At 39.8% G+C, this 18,800-nt stretch overlaps 1 long non-coding RNA gene across 1 annotated transcript in view; it reads left to right on the top strand.

Annotated features, from left to right (window-relative positions):
* The first annotated feature begins 8,773 nt into the window (after nucleotides 1-8,773).
* LOC125458144 (uncharacterized) overlaps nucleotides 8,774-18,800 on the top strand; it is a 28,274-nt gene continuing 18,247 nt past the window's right edge. Inside the window, exon 1 of the long non-coding RNA XR_007248780.1 lies at nucleotides 8,774-8,881. This is a non-coding gene — a long non-coding RNA (uncharacterized LOC125458144). The remainder of the gene's footprint in view (nucleotides 8,882-18,800) is intronic.

Here is an 18,800-nt window from a genome sequence, read left to right as displayed (position 1 = left end):
GACGGACGGGTCAAGGAGGTGGGATGAGGTTAGTAGGTAGCTGGGGGTGCGGATGGGGGTGGGAGGAAGGGATGGGTGAGAGGAAGAACCGGTTAGGGAGGCAGAGACAGGTTGGACTGGTTTTGGGATGCAGTGGGTGGGGGGGAAGAGCTGGGCTGGTTGTGTGGTGCAGTGGGGGGAGGGGACGAACTGGGCTGGTTTAGGGATGCAGTAGGGGAAGGGGAGATTTTGAAACTGGTGAAGTCCACATTGATACCATATGGCTGCAGGGTTCCCAGGCGGAATATGAGTTGCTGTTCCTGCAACCTTCGGGTGGCATCATTGTGGCACTGCAGGAGGCCCATGATGGACATGGACATGTTCCCTAAACCAGCCCAGTTCGTCCCCTCCCCCCACTGCACCACACAACCAGCCCAGCTCTTCCCCCCCACCCACTGCATCCCAAAACCAGTCCAACCTGTCTCTGCCTCCCTAACCGGTTCTTCCTCTCACCCATCCCTTCCTCCCACCCCAAGCCGCACCCCCAGCTACCTACTAACCTCATCCCACCTCCTTGACCTGTCCGTCTTCCCTGGACTGACCTATCCCCTCCCTACCTCCCCACCTACACTCTCTCCACCTATCTTCTTTACTCTCCATCTTCGGTCCGCCTCCCCCTCTCTCCCTATTTATTCCAGTTCCCTCTCCCCATCCCCCTCTCTGATGAAGGGTCTAGGCCCGAAACGTCAGCTTTTGTGCTCCTGAGATGCTGCTTGGCCTGCTGTGTTCATCCAGCCTCACATTTTATTATCTTGGAATTCTCCAGCACCTGCAGTTCCCATTATCTCTCTCAAGCTATTTTTCAGGTGTATCTAGTGGGTCCCTGATGTGGACTTTGAATCATTCATGAATAAAAGAGAGGCTGAATATCCTATCAATGAAATTTGGTTGTAAATGTTCATCAACTCTGTTGCTTCAGTAGTCACCAAGTAAAGTGCATTTTAATTCTAATTCAAATTCTGTAACAACCTTCCTATCAGGCGAGCAGAAATACCAAGCACTCTCCCTCAACAATTTGCATGACCCAACACCCTTTCCTGGAACCTGTACTACATCATTGTTGCTGAGGCCTGTGGCCCAACATTTAGGTAGTTCAAATGCAAAACCTGCCTTTGGAAGTATGATAGCCACTGGCAGCTCAGACACAAAATGCTCAAAAGGCATGAGGCCTATTGCTCGGTCTCTCTTCTGTCAGCTGAGTGCACTAAAGCTGGACCCAGATGAATTTCTTACTCAATGTGTCCAAAGAAAATAATCTTTGAAGCAGGGAGTTCATTTAATGGCAGCTATTATAATTGGATGATTCAGTTGTCTCTGTGATAGCAAATAAGGCTACATCTCACACTAGATCTCTAGGTATGACTGTGGGAAATTCTCCAAGCCCCCTTCCAACCCCATAAAATACTTTAGATAATTGATATTAGACTAAATAAAACAAACTGTTTTGTTGTGTACTTAAAATGTGTAATTGTTTTTAATGCTCATTGATTCAAAGCAATTAAAACATATTAGTCCATTTAAAAAGTATTGAGATACATCGAATTTATCACTGTAGTATGGGGAGGAGAAAATCTTTGGAAAGTCAGGTAGCAATAGTAGCTCCACAGCTTTATAAATAAAGTGTGAACTCATTCAGATTTATCCAACATTTATTATATAAATATATAAATCCTTGATTTTGAGGGCTTTATGCCTTGCTAACATTTGTGCCAAAATAAATTACATCACAATTTACATTGTAGTAATAAGCGATTTGTAATGAATAATAACAATAAAGTGTACAAACAAATATTGAATTATCTTGTAGCAACCTTGGAGAAGTTAACATGTTAAAGTAGCAACTCTGAGCGTGGTGTTCACTGAAAGTGTTTTTAAGGAAGAGAAACCTATGATAGTATATTGTGCTTGTGTCAGATACTGGTCATATAAATCAAGAGACAGAAATGTTCCATTATTCAGTCAACCAAGCAGAAAATAAGAAAATTGAATTTTCAGCTTTTACTCTACTGGATCCATGTGTGAAGGAATTTCTGTTGCTGTGTTATTTTATCAATCAAATGGTAACTTCTACTAACTTACATGTAGATAAATGGATTATAACTAAGCTTTTTCCTTCATTGAATATTCTGTTATTATTAGAAAAATAAAGTATGATATCTTAAAGAAGCCATTAAACTAACGGAAAATAGAAAACGTACTGATAGGGTTCAATGAATAGGGAATGGAGAGAGCTCACAAGGAAAATAAATGATGTGTACATCAGTTGAACTGAATGGCCACATATCAAAGGAATTATTCCAAAAATGATCATTCAAATTACATTTTATTATATATAACACTACAGCAATCACATTTGAAACTCATATTTAAAAATCATACAATTCATAATGATAACACAACTTATTGTGATCTGTAATTTACTGAAAACAGTGCAGATTTGGCACCAAGTTTGGAAATAAGATATTTTTCGTTATGTTTTTAGATATTCTCTCTTTGTTTATTTTTTGGTTTTTAAAATATCTCTGTCACATTTCCTTGTGATGCTTTGCCAAGATGAGGAATCAATGACCTTCCTCCATCAGAAAATCAAAAAGAGATAATTGTTGATAAATGCAAAATGTTCAGTACCACTTATGACTCCTCAGATTTTTAAGTATTCAGTATCCAAATGCAGCAAGACCTAGAAACAATCAGCCTTGGGCTGAAAGGTTGCAAATAACATTTATGCCACACCAATGCCAGGCAATGGCCAACCCCAGCAAAAGAGAATCTAACAATTGCCCATTGACATTCAATGGCATTACAATCATTGAATTTCCCCCCATCAACATATTGGGGATTATCATTGACCAGAAACTGAACTGGATTAGCCATATAAATACAGTGCCAACAACAGCAGGTCAGAGATATGAATCCTGCAGTGAATAACTCAAATCCTGACTCCCCAAAGCCAGTCTACTGTCTACAAAGCACATGACAGGAGTGTGATGGAATACACCCCACTTAATTGGATGAGTGGAGCTCCAACAACACTCAGAAGCTTGACACATTCAGGATAAAGCAACCCATTTGATTGGCACCACATCAACATACATTCATTCCTCCACCATTAACACTCTTTAGCTGTGGTGTGTATGGTAATATAAGATGCCACTGCAGTAATTCCCCAAGGATTTTTACACAGCACCTTCTGAATGCACAACACCACAATCTAGAACGACAAGGCCAAAGATACACGGGAACATACCATCTGAAAGTTCTCCTCCAAGGCACACAACTTTAGGTTTGGAAATTTATTGCCTTTTCTTCAGTGTTGTTGGGTCAAAATCCTGGAACTCCCTTCTTAACAGCTCAGTGGGGCTACCTACAGCACAGGGATTGCAGTAGTTCAAGAAGGCAGCTCACCACCACCTTCTCAAGGGAAACTATAAGTAGTTGTTCAGCAAATAATGCCTACATTCAATGAATGAATAAAACAAATATATTTGTTCACATTTCTAGTTCATATAGCTAAACAACTATAAGCAATCTATACTCTTGAGGTTATAGACTTGCTTGCTGAGCTGGTGGGTTTGGTTGCAAACATTATGTCACCCTACTTGGTAGGGTGATCGTCAATGCGCCCCCAGTGAAGCATTGGTCTTCTGTCCCATTTGTTATTTGTATGCCTCAGTTTGCTGGCGTGTTTGGTACCACTTCCGGTTCTGTTTCTCAGTGATTTGTTCACTGGATCTCTTTCAATGTATTTGTTGATGGAGTTCCAGTTGGAATACCAGGCTTCCAGGAATTCCCTGGTATGTCTCTGTTTGGCTTGTGTGATTTTGGTTGTGTTGTCCCAGTCGAATTTGTGTCCCTCGTTGTCCATGTGTAGCGAAACAAATGAGAATTGGTCATGTTTCTTGGTTGCTATTTGGTGTTCATGTATCTGTATTGTCAGTTTTCTTCTGGATTGGCCTATGTAGTGTTTCTCACAGTTCTTACATGGTATTTTGTCTATTACACCAGTTTTGCTGTTTTTGGGTATAGGATTCTTTATGTTCATCAGTAGCTGTCTAAGTGTAGTTGTTGGTTTGTGGGCTACTCTGATACCTAGGGTTCTGAGTAGTCTTGTGGTCATGTCTGAAATGTTCTTGATGTTCGGTAGGGTGATTAGTGAGTCTGGCCATGTTATGTCTTCCTGTTGTGGTCTGTCTCAGAAGTAACAGCAGATTATGCTTTTTGGGTATTCATTCCTTTTAAAGACTCCATATTTGACCCAAAGTTTGGATTGTATAGGGGGTGCGCCATCTGTTCTAACCTTTGCAATACTGATTCTACAATCAGTCCTGATATTGGTGATCCCACTGGTGATCATTTGTTTGTATATGCTGTCATTGAAGGTGAAGTGGGTTGTGAGGCACAGATCTAGTAGTTTCATGGTGGTGTTCTGATTGATGTTGTTGGTGTCCTGTGGTGCCTGTCTATTTGGTTCACCCAGTAGTGTGGCAATTATATCTTTGGCTAGTCGATGTTTATGGATATAAATAGTTATGTTATGTCACAGGATATCATCATCTCGTCCTCTTCTAGCCTGGTGTCCTTGATAATGTTGAGGAATTCTTGGGATAAGTGGATGGAGTGGATAGTGTTGTCCACTAAGTATTTCAATTTCATTTGTGGTTCTTTGGCGAGTCTGTGCCTGGTAGTGAGACAATGGGTCTCAGGGGGCCCATTGACTTAGTGGATAACATTACCTGCTGCATCCACTCATCCCAAGAATTCATCAACATCATCAAGGACACCAGGATAGGAGAGGATGAAATGATGATATTATTTGACTTAATGCAACTATTTACATCCATAAACATTGACCTAGCCAAAGAGACAATTGCCACACTGCTGGATGAATCAAATAGACAGGCACCACAGGACACCAACAACATCAGTAAGGATACCGCCATGAAACTACTAGATCTGTACCTCTCAGCCCACTTCACCTTCAACAACAGCATATACAAACAAATCAACTGAACACCAGTGGGATCACAAATATCAAGGCTGATTGCAGAAGCAGTATTGCAAAGGTTAGAACAGACAGTACTCCCCACTATACAACACAAACTTTGGGTCCAATATGTAGATGACACCTTTGTGATTATCAAATGCACAAAACCAGAAGAAACCCACCACACATTTTCACTGAGATAAAATTTATAAAAGAAGAAGAGATTAACAACTGACTACTGTTCCTGGATATAATGGTAGAATGTAAATCAACAGGGAACTGTAGGCTAGTGTACATAGAAGGACCACATATACGGACTAGATATTCAATTACACTAGCAACTACCCCAATGCCCATGAATGGAGCTGCATCAAGACAGTATTTAAATGATTCACAACACATTGCAGAAACCTGGAACCACGCAAAGCAGAACAGGAGCAACGGAACCCAGTCTTCAAAAGGAATGGATACTCAAAAAGCACAATCCGCTGTTACCTCTGAGACAGACCACAATAGGAAAACACAACATGGCCAGACTCACTAATCACCCTACCGAACATCAAGGACATTTCAGAGATGACCACAAGACTACTCAGATCCCTAAGTATCAGAGTAGCCCACAAACAAACAGGCACCCTACAACAGCTACTGACGGATGTGGAGGATGCCATGCCTAAAACCAACAAAACCGGTGTAATATACAAAATACCGTGTAAGGACAGTGAGAATCACTACACAGGCCAAACCAGAAGAAAATTGACAATATGGTACATGAGCATCAACTAGCCACCAAGAGACATTTCTCATTTGTCTCACTACACACGGGCAACGAGGGACACGAGTTTGACTGGGACAACACTGCCATAAGAGAACAAGCCAAACAGGGACACACCAGGGAATTCCTGGAGGACTGGTATTCCAAATGGAACTGCATCAACAATCATATTTAAGGAGATCTGGTGTACAAATCACTGAGAAATAGAACCAGAAGTATACCAAACATCCCAACAAACTGATGCATGTAAATAACAAGGAGGACAGAACACCAACGCTTCACTGGAGATGCACTGACAATTTTACCTAGCAGGGTGATGAAATGATTGCAACCAAACCCACCAGCTTGGCATGCACATCTACAACATCATTCACACCCCAAGCTACAAACCTTCTTGAAAACATTAATCTCTACTCAATTCTTGGGAACCATGCTGTGGTGTTGCCGGTGTTGGACTGGTATGGTGAAGGTCAAAAATCACATGACATCGGGTTATGGTCCAACAGGTTTATTTTAAGATACAAGTATCCTGACACCTGAAGAAAGAGCAAAAATCTGGAAGCTTGTAACTTCAAATTAAACTGGACTATAACCTGGTGTCATGTGATTTTTGATCAATTCTTGGAAAAATCAATTTCGGGTTTCAATAGGTGGGAGTTTGAGGGCCAGTTAAAATTAATGGTAAGTAAGCAGTTTGCAATTTGTTTAAGGTTACAGTTAAAGTTAGGGATATGGTTACTGTTCCATAAAAATGCCAAAAGCCTCAAATGCTACTGTGATAAAAGTATGTAACTTTCTCAAAGCTTAGAAGATTTTAAAAAATCTTAAAACAGCATTTGTTGCTCATTCCTAGATATTCTTGAGAGTAAACATGATTTGTTGCAGTCTGTTATAAAGACACTCCCACATTGCTAGTAGGCAGAACTTTTGTCTCAGTAACAACGAGGGATTGGTAATATTGGTCCGATTTAAGACTGTGTCTGATTTGTAGGAAAGTGCATAGCTAACTAAAGTTTCCAGACTAAATATGTTTTCTTTACTTTTTAAATTAATTTACAAAAAAACTTCAAAACAATTGACCTACTGGAGTTGTTATAATTCTAACTCAGTTTTACGTCAAATAGATCCAAGCCAAAGGATGAAGAATAACATGAGGCAGAGATCTTTTTAGCACTACAAATTACCGCCTGCTAAATATCAATATGTGAATATTTGAGTAATCACATGAATAAATAAACGAATTAACTAAACCACTCTTTAAAGGCACACTATAACAAAAAATACCAAAGTTAAATGTCATTTTGGTTAGAAGTAATGCAGTCCAGTCCCTACAGCACTTATTGGCTGCAAAGGCCTCAATCTTACTAATGAATATCACCTCTCCATGTCCAAGGCTTGGCCTTGAATATGCTGTGGAATAGAAATTTGTTTTCCCAGCCTGAGATTAGTCCTCTATTTCTCTGGCTATTTACAAGAAATCACACCATTTCAACTCAATGACCAGCATACCACTTGGTAGGGTGGGGGTCAATTGTTAAGGCTTTTTTGACCACTAGAGAAAGAAAAATCTAGGAACAGGTTCTTGATGGGTGAAAAGGCCCATAGTAACAGGGAAACTAATATTAGCTTTCAGGGATGTGGAGATGTCCTGAGATTCTGTGAAGTTGTTGAGAAGGAAGTTCCAGAAGCTCTGGGGATGTCAAAGAGATATCATCCTATAAGGTACGAGTTTAGGGACTCCATGTGAGGTAACAATGAGCTGAGTAGGCAGTTTATTTTAAGAAACTCCAGGAGAATCATGAACTGAAAAAAATAGTATGTATTGAATGCAAAATAATTTGTCAAAAGAAAGCAGATTATGGTTGGACCAACTGAGCAAGAAGTTTCAGTGTGGAAATAAATGTGACTTCTGACTCTGGTTTAAGTATCTTTAAAGATATTACTGGAATAAAAGATATGACGTTCTGTATGTTGTTTGGATTATTTTCAACCATTTTTGTGTGGTGTACAATTGACTGTCTTTCTTCATTTTGATGTAAATGTTGATGGCCCTTTGTTGAAGGTGTATTGGCAGCCTCTTTTGAACATCTTCATTGACTGACCAGCGCAGCAAACAAAAAAAAAGTTAAACTCATGATCTATCAACAGAGTTTCACTGTAGGAAATTGACCTGTCCACTACCACCAATATCTGGGATCATAACACAATCACAAGGCCTGTGTTTGCACAAAGACAGCTTTGTTTGGCTGTTTCCAGAGTAAATAGGTAGACTGTTAAAATGTTTGATGATGAAATAAATTCTCAACATGACTTCTGCATTAAAACCTCCTCTTTTCACCTCCTTCCCTCCAACAAGTTTATGGATCTTATGATCTTCTTTGTCACTGATATTAAGATTACCCTCTCAGCTCCCTCTACTGCTTTCCTCCAGTCCCCTATGTGCCCACTAAATATACCTTGTCAGCAATTCTCCACCTTAACCCTGGACCTACATCTTCTTCTGATTAATTTGGCTTTGTCTGCACAGATGCTTCAAACGTTTTCTATTTTCACGACATTACCTCAGTCCAGTCTGTGGGACATTGTTGTGTGTAAATTAACTGCTGTATTTAACATTACAAAACTAAGTACACTTAAAGCAGACTGTAAAAGGACGAGAAGTCTTGTGGTTGTGAAAAGTGTTGTATAATACAAGTGTTACTATTCTCTCATGATTTAATAATTTCCCTCAATCCTTTTGTTTTATCTTCCGTGGGTTTTATGTTTTTTTTCCCTATTTAAGGCACTGTGTGTCTTTCCTCTCCTTTTTTTGAATATTCAGTTTATTTACCATTTGTCTTTCCTTCTCCTTCAGCTCTAAAATGATTATCACTTTTCTGCTGTCTGTCTTTGATCGATCCTCTGGCTGTAGATTGCTCGAGGCTGACTACTCGATCCCGGAGATCCCCAGTTCCCATCTGGGGGTCTCTTCGCTCATTTATCTTGTGATCAGCAGCAGCTGATTAGAACCGCAGCACAATTTGTGGGATGTTATGGTCTGAGCAATTCAATCGGCTGAATACAGGCGAGACAGCTGTCCCAGGGTATATTGTTTACGAGATGAGGCGTCTGCTCCGCTTTGCTTATTTATCCAGTTTTGTGATAGAAACTCGAGCTTGCATGTTAGATAGCAAAGCATAAGTGCTTTTTGGGCAGTCCCGGAAGAAATCGATGCGCCCAAATTAGTAAATGTGCTCACAGTATGCATCGTGTTTAGTGAAATTTGTTTTTGTTCTACGGTTTTCGATAAATTAACGTATCCAATCCAAGGGTTCATCTCAGTCGGTTTTCAAGGACTGTGGTTGTGACTAAATGTAGCCTTTCAGGCCTTTTGCAGATATTACAATGTATGTTTGCCATTTAGAAACGTAAATTCACCACTGCAGCAACTACAATTACAGTAACATAGAAAATAACGCTGGTCACGGCTTTTGAATCCAAAGAGCCCATTTCCAATCTTGTGCACACGCGAAATTCTCATACTGCAGTTATCACAGGAGGTTTAAAGGAGACTTACTAAAGGTTTTATTTTTCATTGTCTACCTTGGCTTAATGGATATGTCAATCGAGCAAGATTGGTTATCGTAGTAACAGAGTCAAGTCAACACTGGTGTCAGCCTCTCAGGCTCGAGAGCCGTGGGAAAGCCGCTCATAAAACCAGAAAGAGACAAGCATTTAGACTTCACTCTGATCTTCCATTATCACACGGCGTCCGGACACTGTGTGCTGTGAGGTTTTGGAGGGATAGTAGGGTACTGCAAGAAAATGGGCAAAATCACATAGATCATAAATATAAACAAGGGAATACCATTTAAGCCCTGCAGTTTCAACAAAAATGTAATATTTTAGTACTTGGAGTCTAAGACCGACTTTCGATTAGTAATGAAATATGCTCGGACTGTACAGGCAGTTAGAAAACGAGATCAGAGGCACTCAAACATGCAGTGGCGATTGTGCAAGGAGACCTTTACAAACCGCGTTAATTTTGGTCCCGTTTAATCCGGGCCAAGTTTTAACTTTTTGAACCAGAGACAAACAGCTGAAATCTGGAAGCTCCCGTTAATGAGAAATGAGAAACTGGCAACTATCTTAATTTTCAGCCCCAAAACACATTGTCTGCCACTTAGAAGCAAATCAATAACTTCTAATTCTGCTAGGCCTGTTCTGTTGAAGTGCGAGCCCGGATAAACTGAAATTGCTCGAATGCTTTTGGACTAATATTCTATTTTCAAGCTGCAATTCTATTTACTAATTGTCCTGGGATAGAGGCAGAATATGTTGAATATCGTTTTAGGAGAAAGTGAAATGTGCACCTCCAAGTGATCTTTAATTCTCTGCATGTGAGCAAGTGAAACAAAAGCAGTAATCAACCTTTAATTTGCATGTTCCAAGCCAAGCTTTTTGAGGGTTTGAGTTCAAGTACTTCCTAAAGATATTGGGTGTTGCTGTTGTAATTTAAGATGTCTTATATAATCACCCTTTGCTATTATTCGATTGAGTTTGTACTAAGGGCTTCAATGTTTCAACTTGTTAATGGTTCTATTGACTTTACTCCTTCCCCTGCCCCATATTCAGAAATTGCGAGACAATCTCACCAGCTCAGGCAGCATCTGTGGAAGGAAAACATAGTTAAGTTTTGAGTTCAGTGGCACTTCTTTAGTTAAACATATTGTTCAACTAAAAACTCAAGTAAGAGAGATTTCAGATCACTAAAGTAACTAAGCATGACTAATTATAGATCGAGCCCTATAATGAAATCTTCTTCCTCCTTGGAGTCTTCATACTAACAAAATGATCTCAGGACAGAATGTGTCTGTAATTATGGTAACAGCAGAAACAACTTGTCTGTATTAACTAATAAATGCATATAGAATCTCAAAATTTCTAGGATATCGTTATCTCTTCTGGTATCCTTGAAGAATTAAGTTTGATGACAACATTTAATTATTTAAGAATATTTATTATAAAACCCAATTTAGATTACCGTAATAATGGGTAATATGCCGTAGAGAATATAGTAATTAAATATCATGAATTCACTTCTATATAGTGACTAACCTAACAGAAGTAAACCTGCAAATCTGTTTCCCCTAGATATGGAGCTTTGGTATTTTGTTCAATAAAGGACAGTTAAAACATGACAATTCTACGCTAAATTGAAAAAAAATACTTCAAATACACCTGAAGAAAAATTAGATATTCAAACAAACATTTCAAGAAGCTTATACTTGCAGTCCAGAATAATTTCTTAATGGGATGTCTTTGTCCTACCCACTTTTTAAGATAGAAGATTTGTTTTTAGACTTTGCCTGTATGTGCTAGCTCACGACAAATGGTTCTCCTGGTATGCTTCTACTGATCCACGAAGCCAAAGGGTAACAAAATTTCTTACAGCTGTTTGTGGGTGCAGAAAAGAGCCATTATTGTTTATTATTACATCTTATCGGAAAGGTGGAATTCTTAATGGATTATAATAATCCCTTTTCAAAAAATAGCTTGCCATAAACATTGAGTACATGCAAGACCATTCATCCTCCCTAACTGTTTGCAGTGCTACTAAGAATTTGCTACTGATAATATTTCAGATTCTAATACTGCTTAGTTCTGCTTCATAACAAGAGGAATTGAGTATAGGAGCAAAGAGGTCCTTCTGCAGCTGGACAGGGCCCTGTGAGACCGCACCTGGAGTATTGTGTGCAGTTTTGGTCTCCAAATTTGAGGAAGGACATTCTTGCTATTGAGGGAGTGCAGCGTAGGTTCACGAGGTCAATTCCCAGAATGGCGGGACTATCATATGTTGAGAGATTGGAGCGACTGGGCTTGTATACACTTGAGTTTAGAAGGATGAGAGGGGATCTGATTGTGGCGTATAAGATTATTAAGGGATTGGACACTCTGGAGGCAGGAAGCATGTTTCTGCTGATGGGTGAGTCCAGAACCAGAGGACTCAGTTTAAAAACATGGGGGAAGGCCATTTAGAGCAGAGTTGAGGAAAAACTTCTTCACCCAGAGAGTGGTGGATATATGAAATGCTCTGCCCCAGAAGGCAGTGGAGGCCAACTCTCTGGATGCTTTCAAGAAAGAGATAGACAGAGCTCTTAAAAATAGTGGAATCAAGGGTTATGGAGATAAGACAGGAACAGGATACTGATTGTGGATGATCAGCCATGATCATAATGAATGGTGGCACTGGCTCGAAGGGCCGAATGGCCTACTCCAGGACCTATTGTCTATTGTCTATTGCTTTAAATTTGACACCTTAATTGCTGGATCACTTTGGTGATTTTTATTTGCAATACTAAAATCCATAGGTCATTATACTGCTGTAACTTTCTGGTGTAAAGGATAGCTTTCCTTAAGAGTCGTAGGGTTGTACAGCATGGAAACAGACCCTACAGTGCAACTCATCTGTGCCGACCAGATATTCTAAATTGACCTCGCCCCCATTGCCAGCATTTGACTCATATCTCTCTAAACCCTTACTATTCATGTAACCATCTAGATGCTTTTTCAATGCTATAATTGTACCAGCCTCCACCACCTCCCCTGGCAGCTCATTCCATACACATCATCAATCTTGGTACCTTTTATATCTTTTTCCTCCCACCTTAAATCTATGCCCTCTACTTTTGGATTCACCCACCCTTGGAAAAAGACTTTGGCTATTCACCCTATCCACGCCGCTCATGATTTTGTAAACCTTTGTAAGGTCAGCCCTCAGCTCCGACACTCCAGGGAAAGTAGCCCTAGACTATTCAGCCTCTCCCTATAGCTCAAACCCTCCATCTCTGGCAACATCCTTGTAAATCTTTTCTGTACTCTTTCAAATTTTACAATATCTTTCCTATAGCAGGAAGACCAGAACTGAATGCAGTATTCCAAGAGGGGCCTAACAATGTCCTGTATAGATGCAACATGACATCCCAACTTCTATACTCAATACACAGACCAATAAATGCAAGAATGTCAAACACCTTTTTATATCGCGCCTTTCGTCAAAATGACCCCAGATACTTCACAATAATTTTACAAACTGGATAAAAAATGACATTTGAGCATCATAAGGAAATATTATGACAAATGACCTAAAGAAAGGTCATGGAGACGGGTTTAAGGAACGTATTAATGAAAGATAGAGAGGTCACAGTTTTAGTGAAAGTTTTCCAGATCTTGGGGTCTAGGCAACCAAGGCATAGTTGCCGCTGGTACAGCAATTATAACTGGGAATACGTAAGAAGCCAGGGTTGGGAATGCGAGATTTTGGAGGATTGAATGGCCAGAATAGAATTCAGTGACGTGGATGAGGCCATGAAGAGATTTGTAAATACTTATGAGAAAATTAAAATTGAGGTGTCACTGGATTAGAATTGTTCATCCAGTACACGGGTGATGGATAAATATGACTTTGTGTAAATTGGGATATGGCACCAGAGTTTTAGATGAATTAAGTTTTTGGATTGATTAGCCAGAAAAACTCTTGAATAGTCAATTTTTTAGGCAACGAAGACATGTACAGGATTTCAGTTGAAAATACCCTGAGGAAAGGGAAGAAATCAATGTTATGAAAATGAACATGGGTAGTCTTGGCAATAGCATGAATTACCTGGGCAGAGACATATGGTGTTGTTAAGTGACACCAAGGTTGCAAATGATTTGCTTTCATGTTTGAATCCCTCTAATCAGGCTCCTGTTTTAGCCAAAGCACTGAAATAGCCCTTGTAAAAGTCATATATGACATCACTGTGACAAACTTAAACATTTCTTCCTTATCCTTCCCAACCTATCTGCAGCTTTGACATAGTTATCCAAGGCATCCTGTCTGAGGCCTCTCCGCTGACAAACAGCTCAATGGAACTGTTCTCGTTTGGTTCCATTCTTATCAAATTGTAACCAGAGAATCACATGCAATGGCTTATCTTTCTGTTCCTGCAACATATTCTCTGGCATCTTCCAAAGATTACTCCTTGGCTCTCCGTCCATTTTTGTTCTACGCTGTAATCCTTAAAGGTGTGATCTGAAGGCAAGATGTTATTTTTCACATGTTTGATGTTGATGACCCTCAGGTGTACCTTGCCACCACTTGTCTTGATTAGTCCACTGCAGCTAAGTCATCAGAATACTTATTTGACATCAGTACTAAATAGGCAACATTTCTTCCAGTTAAGTATTAGGCAGAGTTTTTGGTTCTCACTCCATTCCGACCTACTGATTCCGTCCCTTTCCCTGGCAACAGTCTGAGGTTAGACCAGTTTGTTTGCAATCGTGGTGTTAGATTTGTCCCGAGATGAGATTCTAAACTTGTATTTCTGTCATCTGTCAGACCTATGACATTTGAAGAAAGGCCCCAACCCAAAACGTCGACTTTTCTGATGCTGCCTGATCTGCTGTGTTCCTCCAGCTCCACACTGTGTTGACTCTGACTCCAGCATCTGCAATTCTTGCTATCTTCTGTATTTTATTCCTGACTCAGCTCATTTGCTGCTGAAACCATCATCTGTGTCTGTCACTGCCAGTCTTGACTATCCTAATGCAGGAGTGACTGGTCTTCCACATTCTACCCTTCATAAATGTGAGGTCAACTTTACTTTCTGAGTCTTAACACAGCAAATCTGAATCTGTAATGCTCTGTTATGAGCAATGTTTCGGGCCATTATTGTTTAAATAAAAACAATAATTTGAACACAAGGCAATTAACCAACAGAGCTATGCCAAAAGACATCACATTTTAAAACAAAAATGAACTTTATTGTGAATATTAAAAACATTTAAACAAGTACTACTGACATTTTAAAATTTTCAAATATTCTGAACATACTTTTATTGGTTGTTGGCATCCCCTCCACGAGTTTCCTTATATTACAAAAGTGTGAAGGTTCATTCACTTTTCCTGGAACCAACTCTAAAGGTAGGCCATAGTCCTTTGGAATTTGCTTCATTTTACTTTGCATTTCATCTGTCATCTGGGATGAGGTTCCATGGAGGTATTTCCATTTGGTTTTGGCCATGCAACCCTCTACCTTTACTGCTGTCTCAACTCTGAATGTTGCAGCTCCTTGTTCAGGTTCCTGCAGATATCCAAATACTTCCCCACAACTTCTCAAGCTAACGCTATGGATTGTTTTCTTCCATAAGACGCTGTCAGGACTACGAGAATTTTTCACCAGAAGCAACCCAAGGTAAATCTTCCCTCTGCTTTCCCTCATGAAATCTTGTCAGAGTCAGAGACCCAACTGCCTTCCATGCAGTGAACAATGAGCTATTTTGCTTACATCCAGTCCTAATGGTATTGGCTCTCAATTGTGTGAGTTTCGTTGCAGGCAGGCAATGGCCTAGTGGTATTATCGCCACCTCGCGATATTATCACTGGACTGTTAATCCAGAAACTAGACAACATTCTGGGGACACAGGTTTGAACCCGGCATTGGCAGATGGTGGAATTTGAATTCAATAAATATCTGGAATTACGAACCTGATGATGACCACGAATCCATTGCCAGGTGTCAGGAAAAACCAATCTGGTTCACTAGTATCCTTTAGGGAAGCAAACTGCCATCTTTACCTGGTCTGGCTTACATGTGACCCTAGACCCACAGCAATGTAGTTGACTTTTAACTGCCCTCTGGGCAATTAGGAATGGGCAATAAATGCTGCCCATACTCATCCTGTGAATGAATAAGGGGAAAAAATTCTCCAGCACAGCAAAGCTACAATTGCCTCTATGTGTTCCCAATTCAACTGACTACCTCTATCAGCAATGACACACAGATAACTTAAACAAAGAAAACAGAAAAATTCCACCCTGAATCAGTATTTCCATGGTAACATGACACACATGACTTTTTGCGGATCGAAATGCAAATTCACTACCTTTTAATTCGAAGTTTTTGTTGATTCTAGGAAAACCACAGGAATAGTTTTACAACTCTCCGCCAGAATTTTCAGCTTTCAGTTTCTTCGATTGAGGTAACAATCCTAAAATGTGTCATTTGCTGTGCAAGTGTTGAAAGCTTCTCCCTTTGACTGTCTAAGATAAACAGAAGGCAGCTTTTAACTGTAATTAATTTACAACTTAAACAAGTTCTCAATCTAATCCTCAATCATAATTGAGGTATCATTGGTGGCTGTCAATTCAGTTGCCTTGGCTCCAAGCTCTGGATTACCCTCCTTATATCGCTCTGCCTCTCTACTTTGATTTTTAATTTTAAGATATTTCAAACCTACTGGCTTGACCAAACTTTTGATCACCTGACTTGATAGGTTTTCTCATCCAGCTTGGCGCCATACTTTGTTTCTTAATGCTCTTGCAAAGTGCCTTGGGTTATTTCATTATGTTAGAGGTGAAGGGATCAGGTGTGGATATTTTATGGAGGATGAATATTTTATGGAGGGGTACTAATGGAAAATTTGAAACAGAAGTGAACAGGGCCACAGAAAAGATAACTGTTAGCAATGATACCTATTGTGGGGCTAAGAAGTGAAGTTGTGGGGTCAGCAAATTGGCAGAAATATGTTTGAGGCAGCTTGAAGTGAGGAAGATAAGTTTCAGAAATGTAAGTGGGGCTTGGGGTGAAACTAGAGAAATATGCAAGTTCAGTGTTAGGACATGGGGGAAGCTTAGGGGAAGTTTGGCTTGGTTTGCTAGGGGCAGAAATGGCAAGAGCTGAATGAATGGTCTTGTTCCTAGTGATAAAGAGGTTTATGAGATCCTCACATTTATTGATGAAGATGAGCTTAGGATACAATGTATGTTGGGGAACAGAGGATGGAATTATTTTGGATTCTGGGATGATTCTAGACTCGTGAACCATTTTGGCAGATAAGATCAGTACAGAATAATGAAGAAAAGTCATGTAATTCAGTCCAAGAATGCCACCCTGTACAAATAGAATTTGAGTAATTCAATTACATATGTAAGATATTAACCCACATATGTAAGACATTAACATCCCTTTTATTATAATACAGAGTATTCTCCAATTCACCACAAGTAATGTCTTGGATACAAAGATCTTGCATTTTATACCATCTTTCATGCAGCCAGGATATCTTTGAATGCTTTAGAGTTAATGAAATGTAGTTAGTTTTGTAATGCAGGATGTGCTGTGGATAATTTCCATATTGCAAGTTTCCACAAACAGTAATGACATATTGATCAGATAATGTGTACCTTAGTTATTATTGATTCAGATATAAATATTAACAAGGACACTGAGGAAAATCCTCTGACTTTTCTTTGAACAGTGTCATCTAATCTTCAGTACTCATTTGTGAGGGATGATGGGACTTCACTTTAATACCTCATGTAAATCTGACACCTATATTAGCACATAACCCCTTCAGTCCTTCTCTGAAGTATTGGATTAGATTATGTGCTGAAGTCTCTGGCTTGAATTCACACCCCCGACACAAGCAGGCTGCCACCATGAAACTAAAGCTAGTACCTAGGCCAATAATAATAATAATAAATAATACATTAACTGATGAAGAGAAAGAGGATTGTTAGATGAGAAAGGACCAAGGCCTTTCTAGTTCATTTCCAGTTGTTGTGTGATGTAGCAATAAAGATGTTGATGACTAATCATAGACGTCAGTCTTTATTGGGTAGTCTACAACACAGCCAGTTTCAAGATGAGGAGAACCTGCCAATGGTGGAAAGGTTTAAGCCTCCTTATTCCAAGTTGGCTGTGATTGTACAATAAATGGAACGTGTTGTGGAGAGCTGCGATAAAACGGAAAGTGCTGGAAAAATTCAAATTCTGGCAGCATTTGTGAAGAGGAAAAGGCATGGTTGATATTTCAAGTGCAAATTATCCTCTACCAAGTCTCTTTTTTAATGTTATTTAAACACAACTTTAGATTAGATTCGATTCCCTACAGTGTGGAAACATGCCCTTCGGCCAACAAGTCCACACCGCCCCTTGGAGCATCCCACCCAGACCCATCCCCTATAACCCAAACACCCCTGAACACTATGGGCCATTCAGCATGGCCAATCCACCTAGCCTGCACATCTTTGGACTGTGGGAGGCAACTGGAGCACCCGGAGGAAACCCATGCAGACACGGGGAGAATGTACAAACTCCACACAGACAGTTACCCAAGGCTGGAATCGAACCTGGGTCCCTGGCGTTGTGAGGCTGCAGTGCTAACCATTGAGCCACCGGGCCATCCAAATATACTTTATATCCTAAAGTATTCAATTTATATCTAACTGCATCAACACATTTTGCTTTCACTGTTTCATGAAGGAGTCAGTTCAGAATTTGAACACTCATTCATGGGTAAGGTTTTTGCACACTTTTTCTAAATTTATTCTTTGCATGCTGTTTTCTGAAAGAGCCATACTATAGTTTAAACACTCATTCATGGCTAAGGTTATTGCACATTTTTTTCCTGAAATTGCACCTTCCATGTGTGCGCTCAGGTTTGACTATGCTTGACAAATTAACAACCTTGTCATACTCTCCATTATCTGATCGCATTTAAATCTTAAAAATAGAAATCTTGTCAGATCTTAACCTTCAAAGAGAACCTGCTCAATTTACAACGTTTGCTTTCCTGGTTCCATTTCTCTATCCTCTTACTCTTTCTAGTTATCAGTTAATCTTTCCATAGATTTGGTACATACAGTTTAGTACAAAGTTTTATCCCTTTTTGGGGACTAAGTCTTGCTAGCGAGGTGACCACTTATTGCTCATTTGTAATTGCCTCTGAGAGACTGGTGGTGTGTATTTGATTGGAGTTCATGGACGAATGCAGCAAGACCTGAACAATATCTAGGGTTGGGCTGTAAAGTGGCAAGCAGCATTTGCACAACACAAGCCAGCAAATGACCATCTCCAGCTGAGAGAATATCACCATTGTTCCTTGATATTCAATAGCGTTACCATCCTTGAATCGCCACTCTCAGCATCCTGAATGTTAACATTGGTCAGAAACTAATTCAAGAAGGCAGCTCATCTT

The sequence above is a fragment of the Stegostoma tigrinum genome, chromosome 13 (assembly GCF_030684315.1).
Source record: "Stegostoma tigrinum isolate sSteTig4 chromosome 13, sSteTig4.hap1, whole genome shotgun sequence".
NCBI classification, from domain to species: Eukaryota; Metazoa; Chordata; class Chondrichthyes; order Orectolobiformes; family Stegostomatidae; genus Stegostoma; species Stegostoma tigrinum.
This window is presented reverse-complemented; position numbering and strand designations above follow the sequence as displayed.